Source organism: Clarias gariepinus, chromosome 17 (genome assembly GCF_024256425.1).
Source record: "Clarias gariepinus isolate MV-2021 ecotype Netherlands chromosome 17, CGAR_prim_01v2, whole genome shotgun sequence".
Lineage (NCBI taxonomy): Eukaryota > Metazoa > Chordata > Actinopteri > Siluriformes > Clariidae > Clarias > Clarias gariepinus.
This window is the reverse complement of record NC_071116.1, coordinates 20,602,501-20,621,533: the sequence shown is the minus strand read 5'-3', so window position 1 is coordinate 20,621,533 and position 19,033 is coordinate 20,602,501.

Here is a 19,033-nt window from a genome sequence, read left to right as displayed (position 1 = left end):
GGCACTCTCATACCAGTACAACTAGAAGTGGAAACTGTGTTGAAGGATGTCCTATTTGACCAATTAAAATGATTTATTTTTGATTTATATGAATAATAAAAAAAAAAAACTCTATATGAAGAATACTACTGAACAGCTTAAAGGATCAGGTGGTCTCCCATCCATGCACTACCCAGGGTCAAGCCTGCTTAGCTTTTTAAATCAGACTTGATCTGGCACTCTCATACCAGTACAACTAGAAGTGGAAACTGGGTTGAAGGAAGTCCTATTTGACCAATTAAAATGATTTATTTTTGATTTATATGATTAAAAAAAAAAAATAATAAAAAATAAAAAAAAAACCTATATGAGGAATAAAACTGAACAGCTTAAAGGATCAGGTGGTCTCCCATCCATGCACTACCCAGGGTCAAGCCTGCTTAGCTTTTTAAATCAGGCTTGATCTGGCACTCTCATACCAGTACAACCAGAAGTGGAAACTGGGATGAAGGAAGTCCTATTTGACCAATTAAAATGATTTATTTTTGATTTTTATGAATTTAAAAAAAAAAAAAAAAAAAAAAAAAAAAACCTATATGAGGAATAAAACTGAACAGCTTAAAGGATCATGTGGTCTCCCATCCATGCACTAACCAGGGTCAAGCCTGCTTAGCTTTTTAAATCAGGCTTGATCTGGCACTCTCATACCAGTACAACTAGAAGTGGAAACTGGGTTGAAGGAAGTCCTATTTGACCAATTAAAATGATTTATTTTTGATTTATATGATTTAAGAAAAAAAAAAAAAAAAAAAAAAAAAAAAACCTATATGAGGAATAAAACTGAACAGCTTAAAGGATCAGGTGGTCTCCCATCCATGCACTACCCAGGGTCAAGCCTGCTTAGCTTTTTAAATCAGGCTTGATCTAGCACTCGCATACCAGTACAACTAGAAGTGGAAACTGGGTTGAAGGATGTCCTATTTGACCAATTAAAATGATTTATTTTTTATTTATATGAAAAAAAAAAAAAAAAAAAAACCCTATATGAGGAATAAAACTGAACAGCTTAAAGGATCAGGTGGTCTCCCATCCATGCACTACCCAGGGTCAAGCCTGCTTAGATTTTTAAATCATCCTTGATCTGGCATTCTCATACCATTACAACTAGAAGTGGAAACTGGGTTGAAGGAAGTCCTATTTGACCAATTAAAATGATTTATTTTTAATTTATTAAAAAATAAAAATAAAAATAAAAGACCCATATGAAGAATAAAACTGAAAAGCTTAAAGGATCAGGTGGTCTCCCAACCATGCACTACCCATGGTCAAGCCTGCTTAGCTTTCTAAATCAGGCTTGATCTGGCACTCTCATACCAGTACAACTAGAAGTGAAAACTGGGTTGAGGGAAGTCCTATTTGACCAATTAAAATGATTTATTTTTAATTTATAAAAAAAAAAAAAAAAAAAAACTATATGAGAAATAAAACAGAAGAGCTTACAGGATCAGGTGATCTCCCATCCAAGCACTACCCAGGGTCCAGCCTGCTTAGCTTCCTAACTCAGGCTTGATCTGGCACTCTCATACCAGTACAACTGGAAGTGGAAACTGGGTTGAAGGAAGTCCTATTTGACCAATTAAAATGATTTATTTTTAATTTATTAAAAAAAAAAAAAAAAAAAAAAGACCTATATGAGGAATAAATCTGAAAAGCTTAAAGGATCAGGTGGTCTCCCAACCATGCACTACCCATGGTCAAGCCTGCTTAGCTTTCTAAATCAGGCTTGATCTGGCACTCTCATACCAGTACAACTAGAAGTGAAAACTGGGTTGAGGGAAGTCCTATTTGACCAATTAAAATGATTTATTTTTAATTCATTAAAAAAAAAAAAAAAACTATATGAGAAATAAAACAGAAGAGCTTACAGGATCAGGTGATCTCCCATCCAAGCACTACCCAGGGTCCAGCCTGCTTAGCTTCCTAACTCAGGCTTGATCTGGCACTCTCATACCAGTACAACTGGAAGTGGAAACTGGGTTGAAGGAAGTCCTATTTGACCAATTAAAATGATTTCTTTTTTAATTAAAATAAAAAAAAAACAATATGAGGAATAAAACTGAAAAGCTTAAAGGATCAGGTGGTCTCCCATCCATGCACTACCCAGGGTCAAGCCTGCTTAGCTTTTTAAAACAAGCTTGATCTGGCACTCTCATACCAGTATAACTAGAAGTGGAAACTGGGTTGAAGGATGTCCTATTTGACCAATTAAAATGATTTATTTTTGATTTTTATGAAAAAAAAAAAAAAAAAAAAAAAACTATATGGGGAATAAAACTGAACAGCTTAAAGGATCAGGTGGTCTCCCATCCATGCACTACCCAGGGTCAAGCCTGCTTAACTTTTTAAATCAGGCTTGATCTGGCACTCTCATACCAGTACAACTAGAAGCGGAAACTGGGTTGAAGGAAGTCCTATTTGACCAATTAAAATGATTTATTTTTAATTTATTTTCTTTCTTTATTTTTTTTTTTTTTTAAAAAAAAAAAAAAAAAAAAAAAAAAAAAAAACTATATGAGGAATAAAACTGAAAAGCGTAAAGGATCAGGTGGTCTTCCATCCAAGCACTACCCAGGGTCAAGCCTGCTTAGCTTTCTAAATCAGGCTTGATCTGGCACTTTTATACCAGTACAACTAGAAGTGGAAACTGGGTTGAAGGAAGTCCTATTTGACCAATTAAAATGATTTTTTTTTACCTTATTTTCTTTATTTAAAAAAAAAAAAAAACCTATATGAGGATAAAACTAAAAACCTTACAGGATCAGGTGGTCTCCCATCCATGCACTACCCAGGGTAAAGCCTGCTTAGCTTTTTAAATCAGGCTTGATCTGGCACTCTCATACCAGTACAACTAGAATTGGAAACTGGGTTGAAGGAAGTCCTATTTGACCAATTAAAATGATTTATTTTTGATTTATATGAATAAAAAAAAATAATAATAAAATAAAAAAAAAAACCTATATGAGGAATAAAACTGAACAGCTTAAAGGATCAGGTGGTCTCCCATGCATGCACTACCCAGGGTCAAGCCTGCTTAGCTTTCTAAATCACGCTTGATCTGGCACTCTCATACCAGTACAACTAGAAGTGTAAACTGGGTTGAAGGATGTCCTATTTGACCAATTAAAATGATTTATTTTTAATTTTTATGAAAAAAAAAAAAAAAAAAAAAAAACCTATATGAGGAATAAAACTGAACAGCTTAAAGGATCAGCTGGTCTCCCATCCATGCACTACCCAGGGTCAAGCCTGCTTAGCTTTTTAAATCAGGCTTGGTCTGGCACTCTCATACCAGTACAACTACAAGTGGAAACTGGGTTGAAGGAAGTCCTATTTGACCAATTAAAATGATTTATTTTTAATTTATTTTCTTTATTTAAAAAAAAAAAAAAAAACTATATGAGGAATAAAACTGAAAAGCGTAAAGGATCAGGTGGTCTTCCAACCAAGCACTACCCAGGGTCAAGCCTGCTTAGCTTTCTAAATCAGGCTTGATCTGGCACTTTTACACCAGTACAACTGGAAGTGGAAACTGGGTTGAAGGAAGTCCTATTTGACCAATTAAAATGATTTATTTTTAACTTATTTTCTTTATTTAAAAAAAAAAAAAACCTATATGAGGATAAAACTGAACAGCTTAAAGGATCAAGTGGTCTCCCATCCATGCACTACCCAGGGTCAAGCCTGCTTAGCTTTCTAAATCAGGCTTGATCTGGCACTTTTATACCAGTACAACTAGAAGTGGAAACTGGGTTGAAGGAAGTCCTATTTAACCAATTAAAATGATTTATTTTTAACTTATTTTCTTTATTTAAAAAAAAAAAAAACTATATGAGGATAAAACTGAACAGGTTAAAGGATCAGCTGGTCTCCCATCCATGCACTACCCAGGGTCAAGCCTGCTTAGCTTCTTAAATCAGGCTTGATCTGGCACTCTCATACCAGTACAACTAGAAGTGGAAACAGGGTTGAAGGAAGTCCTATTTGACCAATTAAAATGATTTATTTTTGATTTATATGAATTCAAGAAATAATAAAAAAAAAAAAATAAATAAAAAAAAAACCTATATGAGGAATAAAACTGAACAGCTTAAAGGATCAGGTGGTCTCCCATCCATGCACTACCCAGGGTCAAGCCTGCTTAGCTTTTTAAATCAGGCTTGATCTGGCACTCTCATACCAGTACAACTAGAAGTGGAAACTGGGTTGAAGGAAGTCCTATTTGACCAATTAAAATGATTTATTTTTAATTTATTTTCTTTATTTAAAAAAAATAATAATAAAAATATTAGAGGAATAAAACTGAAAAGCTTACAGGATCAGGTGGTCTCCCATCCAAGCACTACCCAGGGTCAAGCCTGCTTAGCTTTCTAAATCAGGCTTGATCTGGCACTCTCATACCAGTACAACTAGAAGTGGAAACTGGGTTGAATGAAGTCCTATTTGACCAATTAAAATGATTTATTTTTAATTTATTTTCTTTTTTTAAAAAAAAAAAAAAAACTATATGAGGAATAAAACTAAAAACCTTACAGGATCAGGTGGTCTCCCATCCATGCACTACCCAGGGTAAAGCCTGCTTAGCTTTTTAAATCAGGCTTGATCTGGCACTCTCATACCAGTACAACTAGAAGTGGAAACCGGGTTGAAGGAAGTCCTATTTGACCAATTAAAATGATTTATTTTTGATTTATATGAAAAAAAAAAAAAAAAAAAAAAAAAAAAAACCTATATGAGGAATAAAACTGAACAGCTTAAAGGATCAGGTGGTCTCCCATCCATGCACTACCCAGGGTCAAGCCTGCTTAGCTTTTTAAATCATGCTTGATCTGGCACTCTCATACCAGTACAACTAGAAGTGGAAACTGGGTTGAAGGATGTCCTATTTGACCAATTAAAATGATTTATTTTTGATTTTTATGAATTTAAAAAAAAAAAAAAAAAAAAAAAAAAAAAACTATATGGGGAATAAAACTGAACAGCTTAAAGGATCAGGTGGTCTCCCATCCATGCACTACCCAGGGTCAAGCCTGCTTAGCTTTTTAAATCAGGCTTGATCTGGCACTCTCATACCAGTACAACTAGAAGTGGAAACTGGGTTGAAGGAAGTCCTATTTGACCAATTAAAATGATTTATTTTTAATTTATTTTCTTTATATGAAAAAAAATAAAAAACTATATGAGGAATAAAACTGAACAGCTTAAAGGATCAGGTGGTCTCCCATCCATGCACTACCCAGGGTCAAGCCTGCTTAGCCTTCTAAATCACGCTTGATCTGGCACTCTCATACCAGTACAACTAGAAGTGGAAACTGGGTTGAAGGATGTCCTATTTGACCAATTAAAATGATTTATTTTTGATTTTTATGAATTTAAAAAAAAAAAAAAAAAAACTATATGGGGAATAAAACTGAACAGCTTAAAGGATCAGGTGGTCTCCCATCCATGCACTACCCAGGGTCAAGCCTGCTTAGCTTTTTAAATCAGGCTTGATCTGGCACTCTTATAACAGTACAACTAGAAGTGGAAACTGGGTTGAAGGAAGTCCTATTTGACCAATTAAAATGATTTATTTTTAATTTATTTTCTTTTTTTTTTTTAAAAAAAAAAAAAAAAAAAAAAAAAAAAACTATATGAGGAATAAAACTGAAAAGCGTAAAGGAACAGGTGGTCTTCCATCCATGCACTACCCAGGGTCAAGCCTGCTTAGCTTTTTAAATCAGGCTTGATCTGGCACTCTCATACCAGTACAACTAGAAGTGGAAACTGGGTTGAAGGAAGTCCTATTTGACCAATTAAAATGATTTATTTGTAACTTATTTTCTTTATTTAAAAAAAAAAAAAACCTATATGAGGATAAAACTGAACAGCTTAAAGGATCAGCTGGTCTCCCATCCATGCACTACCCAGGGTCAAGCCTGCTTAGCTTCTTAAATCAGGCTTGATCTGGCACTCTCATACCAGTACAACTAGAAGTGGAAACAGGGTTGAAGGAAGTCCTATTTGACCAATTAAAATGATTTATTTTTAATTTATTTTCTTTATTTTTAATTTTAAAAAAAAAAAAAAAAAAAAAAAAAAAAAAAAAAAAAACTATATGAGGAATAAAACTGAAAACCTTACAGGATCAGGTGGTCTCCCATCCATGCACTACCCAGGGTCAAGCCTGCTTAGCTTTTTAAATCAGGCTTGATCTGGCACTCTCATACCAGTACAACTAAAAGTGTAAACTGGGTTGAAGGAAGTCCTATTTGACCAATTAAAATGATTTATTTTTGATTTATATGGAAAAAAAAAAAAAAAAAAACCTATATGAGGAATAAAACTGAACAGCTTAAAGGATCAGGTGGTCTCCCATCCATGCACTACCCAGGGTCAAGCCTGCTTAGCTTTTTAAATCATGCTTGATCTGGCACTCTCATACCAGTACAACTAGAAGTGGAAACTGGGTTGAAGGATGTCCTATTTGACCAATTAAAATTATTTATTTTTTATTTTTATTAATTAAAAAAAAAAAAAAAAAAAAAAAAAAAAAACTATATGGGGAATAAAACTGAACAGCTTAAAGGATCAGGTGGTCTCCCATCCATGCACTACCCAGGGTCAAGCCTGCTTAGCTTTTTAAATCAGGCTTGATCTGGCACTCTCATACCAGTACAACTAGAAGTGGAAACTGGGTTGAAGGAAGTCCTATTTGACCAATTAAAATGATTTATTTTTAACTTATTTTCTTTATTTAAAAAAAAAAAAAACCTATATGAGGATAAAACTGAACAGCTTAAAGGATCAGCTGGTCTCCCATCCATGCACTACCCAGGGTCAAGCCTACTTAGCTTCTTAAATCAGGCTTGATCTGGCACTCTCATACCAGTACAACTAGAAGTGGAAACTGGGTTGAAGGAAGTCCTATTTGACCAATTAAAATGATTTATTTTTAATTTATTTTCTTTATTTAAAAAAAAAAAAAAAAACTATATGAGGAATGAAACTAAAAACCTTACAGGATCAGGTGGTCTCCCATCCATGCACTACCCAGGGTAAAGCCTGCTTAGCTTTTTAAATCAGGTTTGATCTGCCACTCTCATACCAGTACAACTAGAAGTGGAAACTGGGTTGAAGGATGTCCTATTTGACCAATTAAAATGATTTATTTTTGATTTATATGAATTAAAAAAATAATAAAAAAAATAAAAAAAAACCTATATGAGGAATAAAACTGAACAGCTTAAAGGATCAGGTGGTCTTCCATCCATGCACTACCCAGGGTCAAGCCTGCTTAGCTTTCTAAATCACGCTTGATCTGGCACTCTCATACCAGTACAACTAGAAGTGGAAACTGGGTTGAAGGATGTCCTATTTGACCAATTAAAATGATTTATTTTTGATTTTTATGAATTTAAAAAAAAAAAAAAAAAAAAAAAAAAAAAAAAAAAAAAACTATATGAGGAATAAAACTGAACAGCTTAAAGGATCAGGTGGTCTCCCATCCATGCACTACCCAGGGTCAAGCCTGCTTAGCTTTTTAAACCAGGCTTGATCTGGCACTCTCATACCAGTACAACTAGAAGTGGAAACTGGGTTGAAGGAAGTCCTATTTGACCAATTAAAATGATTTATTTTTAATTTATTTTCTTTATTTAAAAAAAATAATAATAAAAATATTAGAGGAATAAAACTGAAAATCTTACAGGATCAGGTGGTCTTCCATCCAAGCACTACCCAGGGTCAAGCCTGCTTAGCTTTCTAAATCAGGCTTGATCTGGCACTCTCATACCAGTACAACTAGAAGTGGAAACTGGGTTGAAGGAAGTCCTATTTGACCAATTAAAATGATTTATTTTTGATTTATATGATTTTAAAAAAAAAAAAAAAAAAAAAAAAAAAAAACCTATATGAGGAATAAAACTGAACAGCTTAAAGGATCAGGTGGTCTCCCATCCATGCACTACCCAGGGTCAAGCCTGCTTAGCTTTCTAAATCACGCTTGATCTGGCACTCTCATACCAGTACAACTAGAAGTGGAAACTGGGTTGAAGGATGTCCTATTTGACCAATTAAAATGATTTATTCTTGATTTTTATGAATTTAAAAAAAAAAAAATAAAAAAATAAAAAAACTATATGAGGAATAAAACTGAAAAGCGTAAAGGATCAGGTGGTCTTCCATCCAAGCACTACCCAGGGTCAAGCCTGCTTAGCTTTCTAAATCAGGCTTGATCTGGCACTTTTATACCAGTACAACTAGAAGTGGAAACTGGGTTGAAGGAAGTCCTATTTAACCAATTAAAATGATTTATTTGTAACTTATTTTCTTTATTTAAAAAAAAAAAAAACCTATATGAGGATAAAACTGAACAGCTTAAAGGATCAGCTGGTCTCCCATCCATGCACTATCCAGGGTCAAGCCTGCTTAGCTTCTTAAATCAGGCTTGATCTGGCACTCTCATACCAGTACAACTAGAAGTGGAAACAGGGTTGAAGGAAGTCCTATTTGACCAATTAAAATGATTTATTTTTAATTTATTTTCTTTATTTAAAAAAAAAAAAAAAAAAAAAAAAAACTATATGAGGAATAAAACTGAAAACCTTACAGGATCAGGTGGTCTCCCATCCATGCACTACCCAGGGTCAAGCCTGCTTAGCTTTTTAAACCAGGCTTGATCTGGCACTCTCATACCAGTACAACTAGAAGTGGAAACTGGGTTGAAGGAAGTCCTATTTGACCAATTAAAATGATTTATTTTTAATTTATTTTCTTTATTTAAAAAAAATAATAATAAAAATATTAGAGGAATAAAACTGAAAATCTTACAGGATCAGGTGGTCTTCCATCCAAGCACTACCCAGGGTCAAGCCTGCTTAGCTTTCTAAATCAGGCTTGATCTGGCACTCTCATACCAGTACAACTAGAAGTGGAAACTGGGTTGAAGGAAGTCCTATTTGACCAATTAAAATGATTTATTTTTGATTTATATGATTTTAAAAAAAAAAAAAAAAAAAAAAAAAAAAAAACCTATATGAGGAATAAAACTGAACAGCTTAAAGGATCAGGTGGTCTCCCATCCATGCACTACCCAGGGTCAAGCCTGCTTAGCTTTCTAAATCACGCTTGATCAGGCACTCTCATACCAGTACAACTAGAAGTGGAAACTGGGTTGAAGGATGTCCTATTTGACCAATTAAAATGATTTATTCTTGATTTTTATGAATTTAAAAAAAAAAAAATAAAAAAATAAAAAAACTATATGAGGAATAAAACTGAAAAGCGTAAAGGATCAGGTGGTCTTCCATCCAAGCACTACCCAGGGTCAAGCCTGCTTAGCTTTCTAAATCAGGCTTGATCTGGCACTTTTATACCAGTACAACTAGAAGTGGAAACTGGGTTGAAGGAAGTCCTATTTAACCAATTAAAATGATTTATTTGTAACTTATTTTCTTTATTTAAAAAAAAAAAAAACCTATATGAGGATAAAACTGAACAGCTTAAAGGATCAGCTGGTCTCCCATCCATGCACTACCCAGGGTCAAGCCTGCTTAGCTTCTTAAATCAGGCTTGATCTGGCACTCTCATACCAGTACAACTAGAAGTGGAAACAGGGTTGAAGGAAGTCCTATTTGACCAATTAAAATGATTTATTTTTAATTTATTTTTTTTATTTAAAAAAAAAAAAAAAAAAAAAAAAAAAAAAAAAACTATATGAGGAATAAAACTGAAAACCTTACAGGATCAGGTGGTCTCCCATCCATGCACTACCCAGGGTCAAGCCTGCTTAGCTTTTTAAATCAGGCTTGATCTGGCACTTTCATACCAGTACAACTAGAAGTGGAAACTGGGTTGAAGGATGTCCTATTTGACCAATTAAAATGATTTATTTTTAATTTATTTTCTTTATTTAAAAAAAAAAAAAAAAAAAAAAACCTATATGAGGAATAAAACTGAACAGCTTAAAGGTTCAGGTGGTCTCCAATCCATGCACTACCCAGGGTCAAGCCTGCTTAGCTTTTTAAATCAGGCTCGATCTGGCACTCTCATACCAGTACAACTAGAAGTGGAAACTGGGTTGAAGGAAGTCCTATTTGACCAATTAAAATGATTTATTTTTGATTTTTATGAAAAAAAAAAAAAAAAAACCTATATGAGGAATAAAACTGAACAGCTTAAAGGATCAGGTGGTCTCCCATCCATGCACTACCCAGGGTCAAGACTGCTTAGCTTTTTAAATCAAGTTTGATCTGGCACTCTCATACCAGTACAACTAGAAGTGGAAACTGGTTTGAAGGAAGTCCTATTTGACCAATTAAAATGATTTATTTTTGATTTATATGAATTAAAAAAAATAAATAAATAAAAATAATAACCTATATGAGGAATAAAACTGAACAGCTTAAAGGATCAGGTGGTCTCCCATCCATGCACTACCCAGGGTCAAGCCTGCTTAGCTTTTTAAATCAGGCTTGATCTGGCACTCTCATACCAGTACAACTAGAAGTGGAAACTGGTTTGAAGGATGTCCTATTTGACCAATTAAAATGATTTATTTTTAATTTATTTTCTTTATTTAAAAAAAAAAAAACCTATATGAGGAATAAAACTGAACAGCTTAAAGGATCAGGTGGTCTCCCATCCATGCACTACCCAGGGTCAAGCCTGCTTGGCTTTTTAAATCAGGCTTGATCTGGCACTCTCATACCAGTACAACTAGAAGTGGAAACTGGGTTGAAGGAAGTCCTATTTGACCAATTAAAATGATTTATTTTTAACTTATTTTCTTTATTTAAAAAAAAAAAAAAACTATATGAGGATAAAACTGAACAGCTTAAAGGATCAGCTGGTCTCCCATCCATGCACTACCCAGGGTCAAGCCTACTTAGCTTCTTAAATCAGGCTTGATCTGGCACTCTCATACCAGTACAACTAGAACTGGAAACTGGGTTGAAGGAAGTCCTATTTGACCAATTAAAATGATTTATTTTTAATTTATTTTCTTTATTTAAAAAAAAAAAAAAAAAAACTATATGAGGAATAAAACTAAAAACCTTACAGGATCAGCTGGTCTCCCATCCATGCACTACCAAGGGTAAAGCCTGCTTAGCTTTTTAAATCAGGCTTGATCTGGCACTCTCATACCAGTACAACTAGAAGCGGAAACTGGGTTGAAGGAAGTCCTATTTGACCAATTAAAATGATTTATTTTTGATTTATATGAATTAAAAAAAATAATAATAAAATGAAAAAAAAAACCTATATGAGGAATAAAACTGAACAGCTTAAAGGATCAGGTGGTCTCCCATTCATGCACTACCCAGGGTCAAGCCTGCTTAGCTTTCTAAATCACGCTTGATCTGGCACTCTCATACCAGTACAACTAGAAGTGTAAACTGGGTTGAAGGATGTCCTATTTGACCAATTAAAATGATTTATTTTTGATTTTTATGAAAAAAAAAAAAAAAAAAAAAAAAACCTATATGAGGAATAAAACTGAACAGCTTAAAGGATCAGGTGGTCTCCAATTCATGCACTACCCAGGGTCAAGCCTGCTTAACTTTTCAAATCAGGCTCGACCTGGCACTCTCATACCAGTACAACTAGAAGTGGAAACTGGGTTGAAGGAAGTCCTATTTGACCAATTAAAATGATTTATTTTTAATTTATTTTCTTTATTTAAAAAAAAAAAAAAAAAAAAAAAACCTATATGAGGAATAAAACTGAACAGCTTAAAGGATCAGGTGGTCTCCCATCCATGCACTACCCAGGGTCAAGCCTGCTTAGCTTTTTAAATCAGGCTCGATCTGGCACTCTCATACCAGTACAACTAGAAGTGGAAACTGGGTTGAAGGAAGTCCTATTTGACCAATTAAAATGATTTATTTTTAATTTATTTTCTTTATTTAAAAAAAAAAAAAAAAAAACTATATGAGGAATAAAACTAAAAACCTTACAGGATCAGCTGGTCTCCCATCCATGCACTACCAAGGGTAAAGCCTGCTTAGCTTTTTAAATCAGGCTTGATCTGGCACTCTCATACCAGTACAACTAGAAGCGGAAACTGGGTTGAAGGAAGTCCTATTTGACCAATTAAAATGATTTATTTTTGATTTATATGAATTAAAAAAAATAATAATAAAATGAAAAAAAAAACCTATATGAGGAATAAAACTGAACAGCTTAAAGGATCAGGTGGTCTCCCATTCATGCACTACCCAGGGTCAAGCCTGCTTAGCTTTCTAAATCACGCTTGATCTGGCACTCTCATACCAGTACAACTAGAAGTGTAAACTGGGTTGAAGGATGTCCTATTTGACCAATTAAAATGATTTATTTTTGATTTTTATGAAAAAAAAAAAAAAAAAAAAAAAAACCTATATGAGGAATAAAACTGAACAGCTTAAAGGATCAGGTGGTCTCCAATTCATGCACTACCCAGGGTCAAGCCTGCTTAACTTTTCAAATCAGGCTCGACCTGGCACTCTCATACCAGTACAACTAGAAGTGGAAACTGGGTTGAAGGAAGTCCTATTTGACCAATTAAAATGATTTATTTTTAATTTATTTTCTTTATTTAAAAAAAAAAAAAAAAAAAAAAAAAAAACCTATATGAGGAATAAAACTGAACAGCTTAAAGGATCAGGTGGTCTCCCATCCATGCACTACCCAGGGTCAAGCCTGCTTAGCTTTTTAAATCAGGCTCGATCTGGCACTCTCATACCAGTACAACTAGAAGTGGAAACTGGGTTGAAGGAAGTCCTATTTGACCAATTAAAATGATTTATTTTTAATTTATTTTCTTTATTTAAAAAAAAAAAAAAAAACTATATGAGGAATAAAACTAAAAACCTTACAGGATCAGCTGGTCTCCCATCCATGCACTACCAAGGGTAAAGCCTGCTTAGCTTTTTAAATCAGGCTTGATCTGGCACTCTCATACCAGTACAACTAGAAGCGGAATCTGGGTTGAAGGAAGTCCTATTTGACCAATTAAAATGATTTATTTTTAATTTATTTTCTTTATTTAAAAAAAAAAAAAAACTATATGAGGATAAAACTGAACAGCTTAAAGGATCAGCTGGTCTCCCATCCATGCACTACCCAGGGTCAAGCCTACTTAGCTTCTTAAATCAGGCTTGATCTGGCACTCTCATACCAGTACAACTAGAACTGGAAACTGGGTTGAAGGAAGTCCTATTTGACCAATTAAAATGATTTATTTTTAATTTATTTTCTTTATTTAAAAAAAAAAAAAAAAAACTATATGAGGAATAAAACTAAAAGCCTTACAGGATCAGCTGGTCTCCCATCCATGCACTACCAAGGGTAAAGCCTGCTTAGCTTTTTAAATCAGGCTTGATCTGGCACTCTCATACCAGTACAACTAGAAGCGGAAACTGGGTTGAAGGAAGTCCTATTTGACCAATTAAAATGATTTATTTTTGATTTATATGAATTTAAAAAAATAATAATAAAATGAAAAAAAAAAACCTATATGAGGAATAAAACTGAACAGCTTAAAGGATCAGGTGGTCTCCCATTCATGCACTACCCAGGGTCAAGCCTGCTTAGCTTTCTAAATCACGCTTGATCTGGCACTCTCATACCAGTACAACTAGAAGTGTAAACTGGGTTGAAGGATGTCCTATTTGACCAATTAAAATGATTTATTTTCGATTTTTATGAAAAAAAAAAAAAAAAAAAAAAACCTATATGAGGAATAAAACTGAACAGCTTAAAGGATCAGGTGGTCTCCAATTCATGCACTACCCAGGGTCAAGCCTGCTTAGCTTTTTAAATCAGGCTTGATCTGGCACTCTCATACCAGTACAACTAGAAGTGGAAACTGGGTTGAAGGAAGTCCTATTTGACCAATTAAAATGATTTATTTTTAATTTATTTTCGTTATTTAAAAAAAAAAAAAAAAAAAAAAAAACCTATATGAGGAATAAAACTGAACAGCTTAAAGGATCAGGTGGTCTCCCATCTATGCACTACCCAGGGTCAAGACTGCTTAGCTTTTTAAATCAGGCTTGATCTGGCACTCTCATACCAGTACAACTAGAAGTGGAAACTGGTTTGAAGGAAGTCCTATTTGACCAATTAAAATGATTTATTTTTGATTTATATGAATTAAAAAAAATAAATTAATTAAAAAAATAACCTATATGAGGAATAAAACTGAACAGCTTAAAGGATCAGGTGGTCTCCCAGCCATGCACTACCCAGGGTCAAGCCTGCTTAGCTTTTTAAATCACGCTTGATCTGGCACTCTCATACCAGTACAACTAGAAGTGGAAACTCGGTTGAAGGATGTCCTATTTGACCAATTAAAATGATTTATTTTTGATTTTTATGAATTAAAAAAAAAAAATTAAAAAAAAATAAAAAAAAAACCTATATGAGGAATAAAACTGAACAGCTTAAAGGATCAGGTGGTCTCCCAGCCATGCACTACCCAGGGTCAAGCCTTCTTAGCTTTTTAAATCAGGCTTGATCTGGCACTCTCATACCAGTACAACTAGAAGTGGAAACTGGGTTGAAGGAAGTCCTATTTGACCAATTAAAATGATTTATTTTTGATTTATATGAATTAAAAAAAAAATTAAAAAATTAAAAAAAAAACCTATATGAGGAATAAAACTGAACAGCTTAAAGGATCAGCTGGTCTCCCATCCATGCACTACCCAGGGTCAAGCCTGCTTAGCTTTTTAAATCACGCTTGATCTGGCACTCTCATTCCAGTACAACTAGAAGTGGAAACTGGGTTGAAGGATGTCCTATTTGACCAATTAAAATGATTTATTTTTAACTTATTTTCATTATTTAAAAAAAAAAAAAAACCTATATGAGGATAAAACTGAACAGCTTAAAGGATCAGCTGGTCTCCCATCCATGCACTACCCAGGGTCAAGCCTGCTTAGCTTTTTAAATCACGCTTGATCTGGCACTCTCATACCAGTACAACTAGAAGTGGAAACTGGGTTGAAGGATGTCCTATTTGACCAATTAAAATGATTTATTTTTGATTTTTATGAATTAAAAAAAAAAAAAAAAAAAAAAAAAAAAAAACTATATGGGGAATAAAACTGAACAGCTTAAAGGATCAGGTGGTCTCCCATCCATGCAGTACCCAGGGTCAAGCCTGCTTAACTTTTTAAATCAGGCTCGACCTGGCACTCTCATACCAGTACAACTAGAAGTGGAAACTGGGTTGAAGGAAGTCCTATTTGACCAATTAAAATGATTTATTTTTAATTTATTTTCGTTATTTAAAAAAAAAAAAAAAAAAAAAAAAAAAAAACCTATATGAGGAATAAAACTGAACAGCTTAAAGGATCAGGTGGTCTCCCATCCATGCACTACCCAGGGTCAAGCCTGCTTAGCTTTTTAAATCAGGCTCGATCTGGCACTCTCATACCAGTACAACTAGAAGTGGAAACTGGGTTGAAGGAAGTCCTATTTGACCAATTAAAATGATTTATTTTTAATTTATTTTCTTTATTTAAAAAAAAAAAAAAAAAAAAAAAAAAAAAAAAAAAAAAAAAAAAAAAAACTATATGAGGAATAAAACTGAAAAGCGTAAAGGATCAGGTGGTCTTCCATCCAAGCACTACCCAGGGTCAAGCCTGCTTAGCTTTCTAAATCAGGCTTGATCTGGCACTTTTATACCAGTACAACTAGAAGTGGAAACTGGGTTGAAGGAAGTCCTATTTGACCAATTAAAATGATTTATTTTTAACTTATTTTCTTTATTTAAAAAAAAAAAAAAACTATATGAGGATAAAACTGAACAGCTTAAAGGATCAGCTGGTCTCCCATCCATGCACTACCCAGGGTCAAGCCTACTTAGCTTCTTAAATCAGGCTTGATCTGGCACTCTCATACCAGTACAACTAGAACTGGAAACTGGGTTGAAGGAAGTCCTATTTGACCAATTAAAATGATTTATTTTTAATTTATTTTCTTTATTTAAAAAAAAAAAAAAAACTATATGAGGAATAAAACTAAAAACCTTACAGGATCAGCTGGTCTCCCATCCATGCACTTCCAAGGGTCAAGCCTGCTTAGCTTTTTAAATCAGGCTTGATCTGGCACTCTCATACCAGTACAACTAGAAGCGGAAACTGGGTTGAAGGAAGTCCTATTTGACCAATTAAAATGATTTATTTTTGATTTATATGAATTAAAAAAAATAATAATAAAATGAAAAAAAAAACCTATATGAGGAATAAAACTGAACAGCTTAAAGGATCAGGTGGTCTCCCATTCATGCACTACCCAGGGTCAAGCCTGCTTAGCTTTCTAAATCACGCTTGATCTGGCACTCTCATACCAGTACAACTAGAAGTGTAAACTGGGTTGAAGGATGTCCTATTTGACCAATTAAAATGATTTATTTTTGATTTTTATGAAAAAAAAAAAAAAAAAAAAAAAAAAACCTATATGAGGAATAAAACTGAACAGCTTAAAGGATCAGGTGGTCTCCCATTCATGCACTACCCAGGGTCAAGCCTGCTTAGCTTTTTAAATCAGGCTTGATCTGGCACTCTCATACCAGTACAACTAGAAGTGGAAACTGGGTTGAAGGAAGTCCTATTTGACCAATTAAAATGATTTATTTTTAATTTATTTTCTTTATTTAATAAAAAAAAAAAAAAACAAACAAAAAAAAAAACCTATATGAGGAATAAAACTGAACAGCTTAAAGGATCAGGTGGTCTCCCATCTATGCACTACCCAGGGTCAAGACTGCTTAGCTTTTTAAATCAGGCTTGATCTGGCACTCTCATACCAGTACAACTAGAAGTGGAAACTGGTTTGAAGGAAGTCCTATTTGACCAATTAAAATGATTTATTTTTGATTTATATGAATTAAAAAAAATAAATTAATTAAAAAAATAACCTATATGAGGAATAAAACTGAACAGCTTAAAGGATCAGGTGGTCTCCCAGCCATGCACTACCCAGGGTCAAGCCTGCTTAGCTTTTTAAATCAGGCTTGATCTGGCACTCTCATTTCAGTACAACTAGAAGTGGAAACTGGGTTGAAGGATGTCCTATTTGACCAATTAAAATGATTTATTTTTAATTTATTTTCTTTATTTAAAAAAAAAAAAAAAAAAAAAAACCTATGTGAGGAATAAAACTGAACAGCTTAAAGTATCAGGTGGACTCCCAGCCATGCACTACCCAGGGTCAAGCCTGCTTAGCTTTTTAAATCAGGCTTGATCTGGCACTCTCATACCAGTACAACTAGAAGTGGAAACTTGGTTGAAGGATGTCCTATTTGACCAATTAAAATGATTTATTTTTGATTTTTATGAAAAAAAAAAAAAAAAAAAAAAAACAATATGAGGAATAAAACTGAACAGCTTAAAGGATCAGGTGGTCTCCCATCCATGCACTACCCAGGGTCAAGCCTGCTTAGCTTTTTAAATCAGGCTTGATCTGGCACTCTCATACCAGTACAACTAGAAGTGGAAACTGGGTTGAAGGATGTCCTATTTGACCAATTAAAATGATTTATTTTTAACTTATTTTCTTTATTTAAAAAAAAAAAAAACCTATATGAGGATAAAACTGAACAGCTTAAAGGATCAGCTGGTCTCCCATCCATGCACTAACCAGGGTCAAGCCTGCTTAGCTTCTTAAATCAGGCTTGATCTGGCACTCTCATACCAGTACAACTAGAAGTGGAAACTGGGTTGAAGGAAGTCCTATTTGACCAATTAAAATGATTTATTTTTAATTTATTTTCTTTATTTAAAAAAAAAAAAAAAAAAAAAAAAAAACCTATATGAGGAATAAAACTGAACAGCTTAAAGGATCAGGTGGTCTCCCATCTATGCACTACCCAGGGTCAAGACTGCTTAGCTTTTTAAATCAGGCTTGATCTGGCACTCTCATACCAGTACAACTAGAAGTGGAAACTGGTTTGAAGGAAGTCCTATTTGACCAATTAAAATGATTTATTTTTGATTTATATGAATTAAAAAAAATAAATTAATTAAAAAAATAACCTATATGAGGAATAAAACTGAACAGCTTAAAGGATCAGGTGGTCTCCCAGCCATGCACTACCCAGGGTCAAGCCTGCTTAGCTTTTTAAATCAGGCTTGATCTGGCACTCTCATACCAGTACAACTAGAAGTGGAAACGAGGTTGAAGGAAGTCCTATTTGACCAATTAAAATGATTTATTTTTAATTTATTTTCTTTATTTTAAAAAAAAAAAAAAAAAAAAAAAAAAAAAAACTATATGAGGAATAAAACTGAAAACCTTACAGGATCAGGTGGTCTCCCATCCACGCACTACCCAGGGTAAAGCCTTCTTAGCTTTTTAAATCTGGCTTGATCTGGCACTCTCATACCAGTACAACTAAAAGTGGAAACTGGGTTGAAGGAAGTCCTATTTGACCAATTAAAATGATTTATTTTTGATTTATATGAATTAAAAAAAAAATTAAAAAATTAAAAAAAAAACCTATATGAGGAATAAAACTGAACAGCTTAAAGGATGAGGTGGTCTCCCATCCATGCACTACCCAGGGTCAAGCCTGCTTAGCTTTTTAAATCACGCTTGATCTGGCACTCTCATACCAGTACAACTAGAAGTGGAAACTCGGTTGAAGGATGTCCTATTTGACCAATTAAAATGATTTATTATTGATTTTTATGAATTAAAAAAAAAAAATTAAAAAAAAATTAAAAAAAAAAAAACTATATGAGGAATAAAACTGAAAACCTTACAGGATCAGGTGGTCTCCCATCCACGCACTACCCAGGGTAAAGCCTTCTTAGCTTTTTAAATCAGGCTTGATCTGGCACTCTCATACCAGTACAACTAGAAGTGGAAACTGGGTTGAAGGAAGTCCTATTTGACCAATTAAAATGATTTATTTTTGATTTATATGAATTAAAAAAAAAATTAAAAAATTAAAAAAAAAAACTATATGAGGAATAAAACTGAACAGCTTAAAGGATCAGCTGGTCTCCCATCCATGCACTAC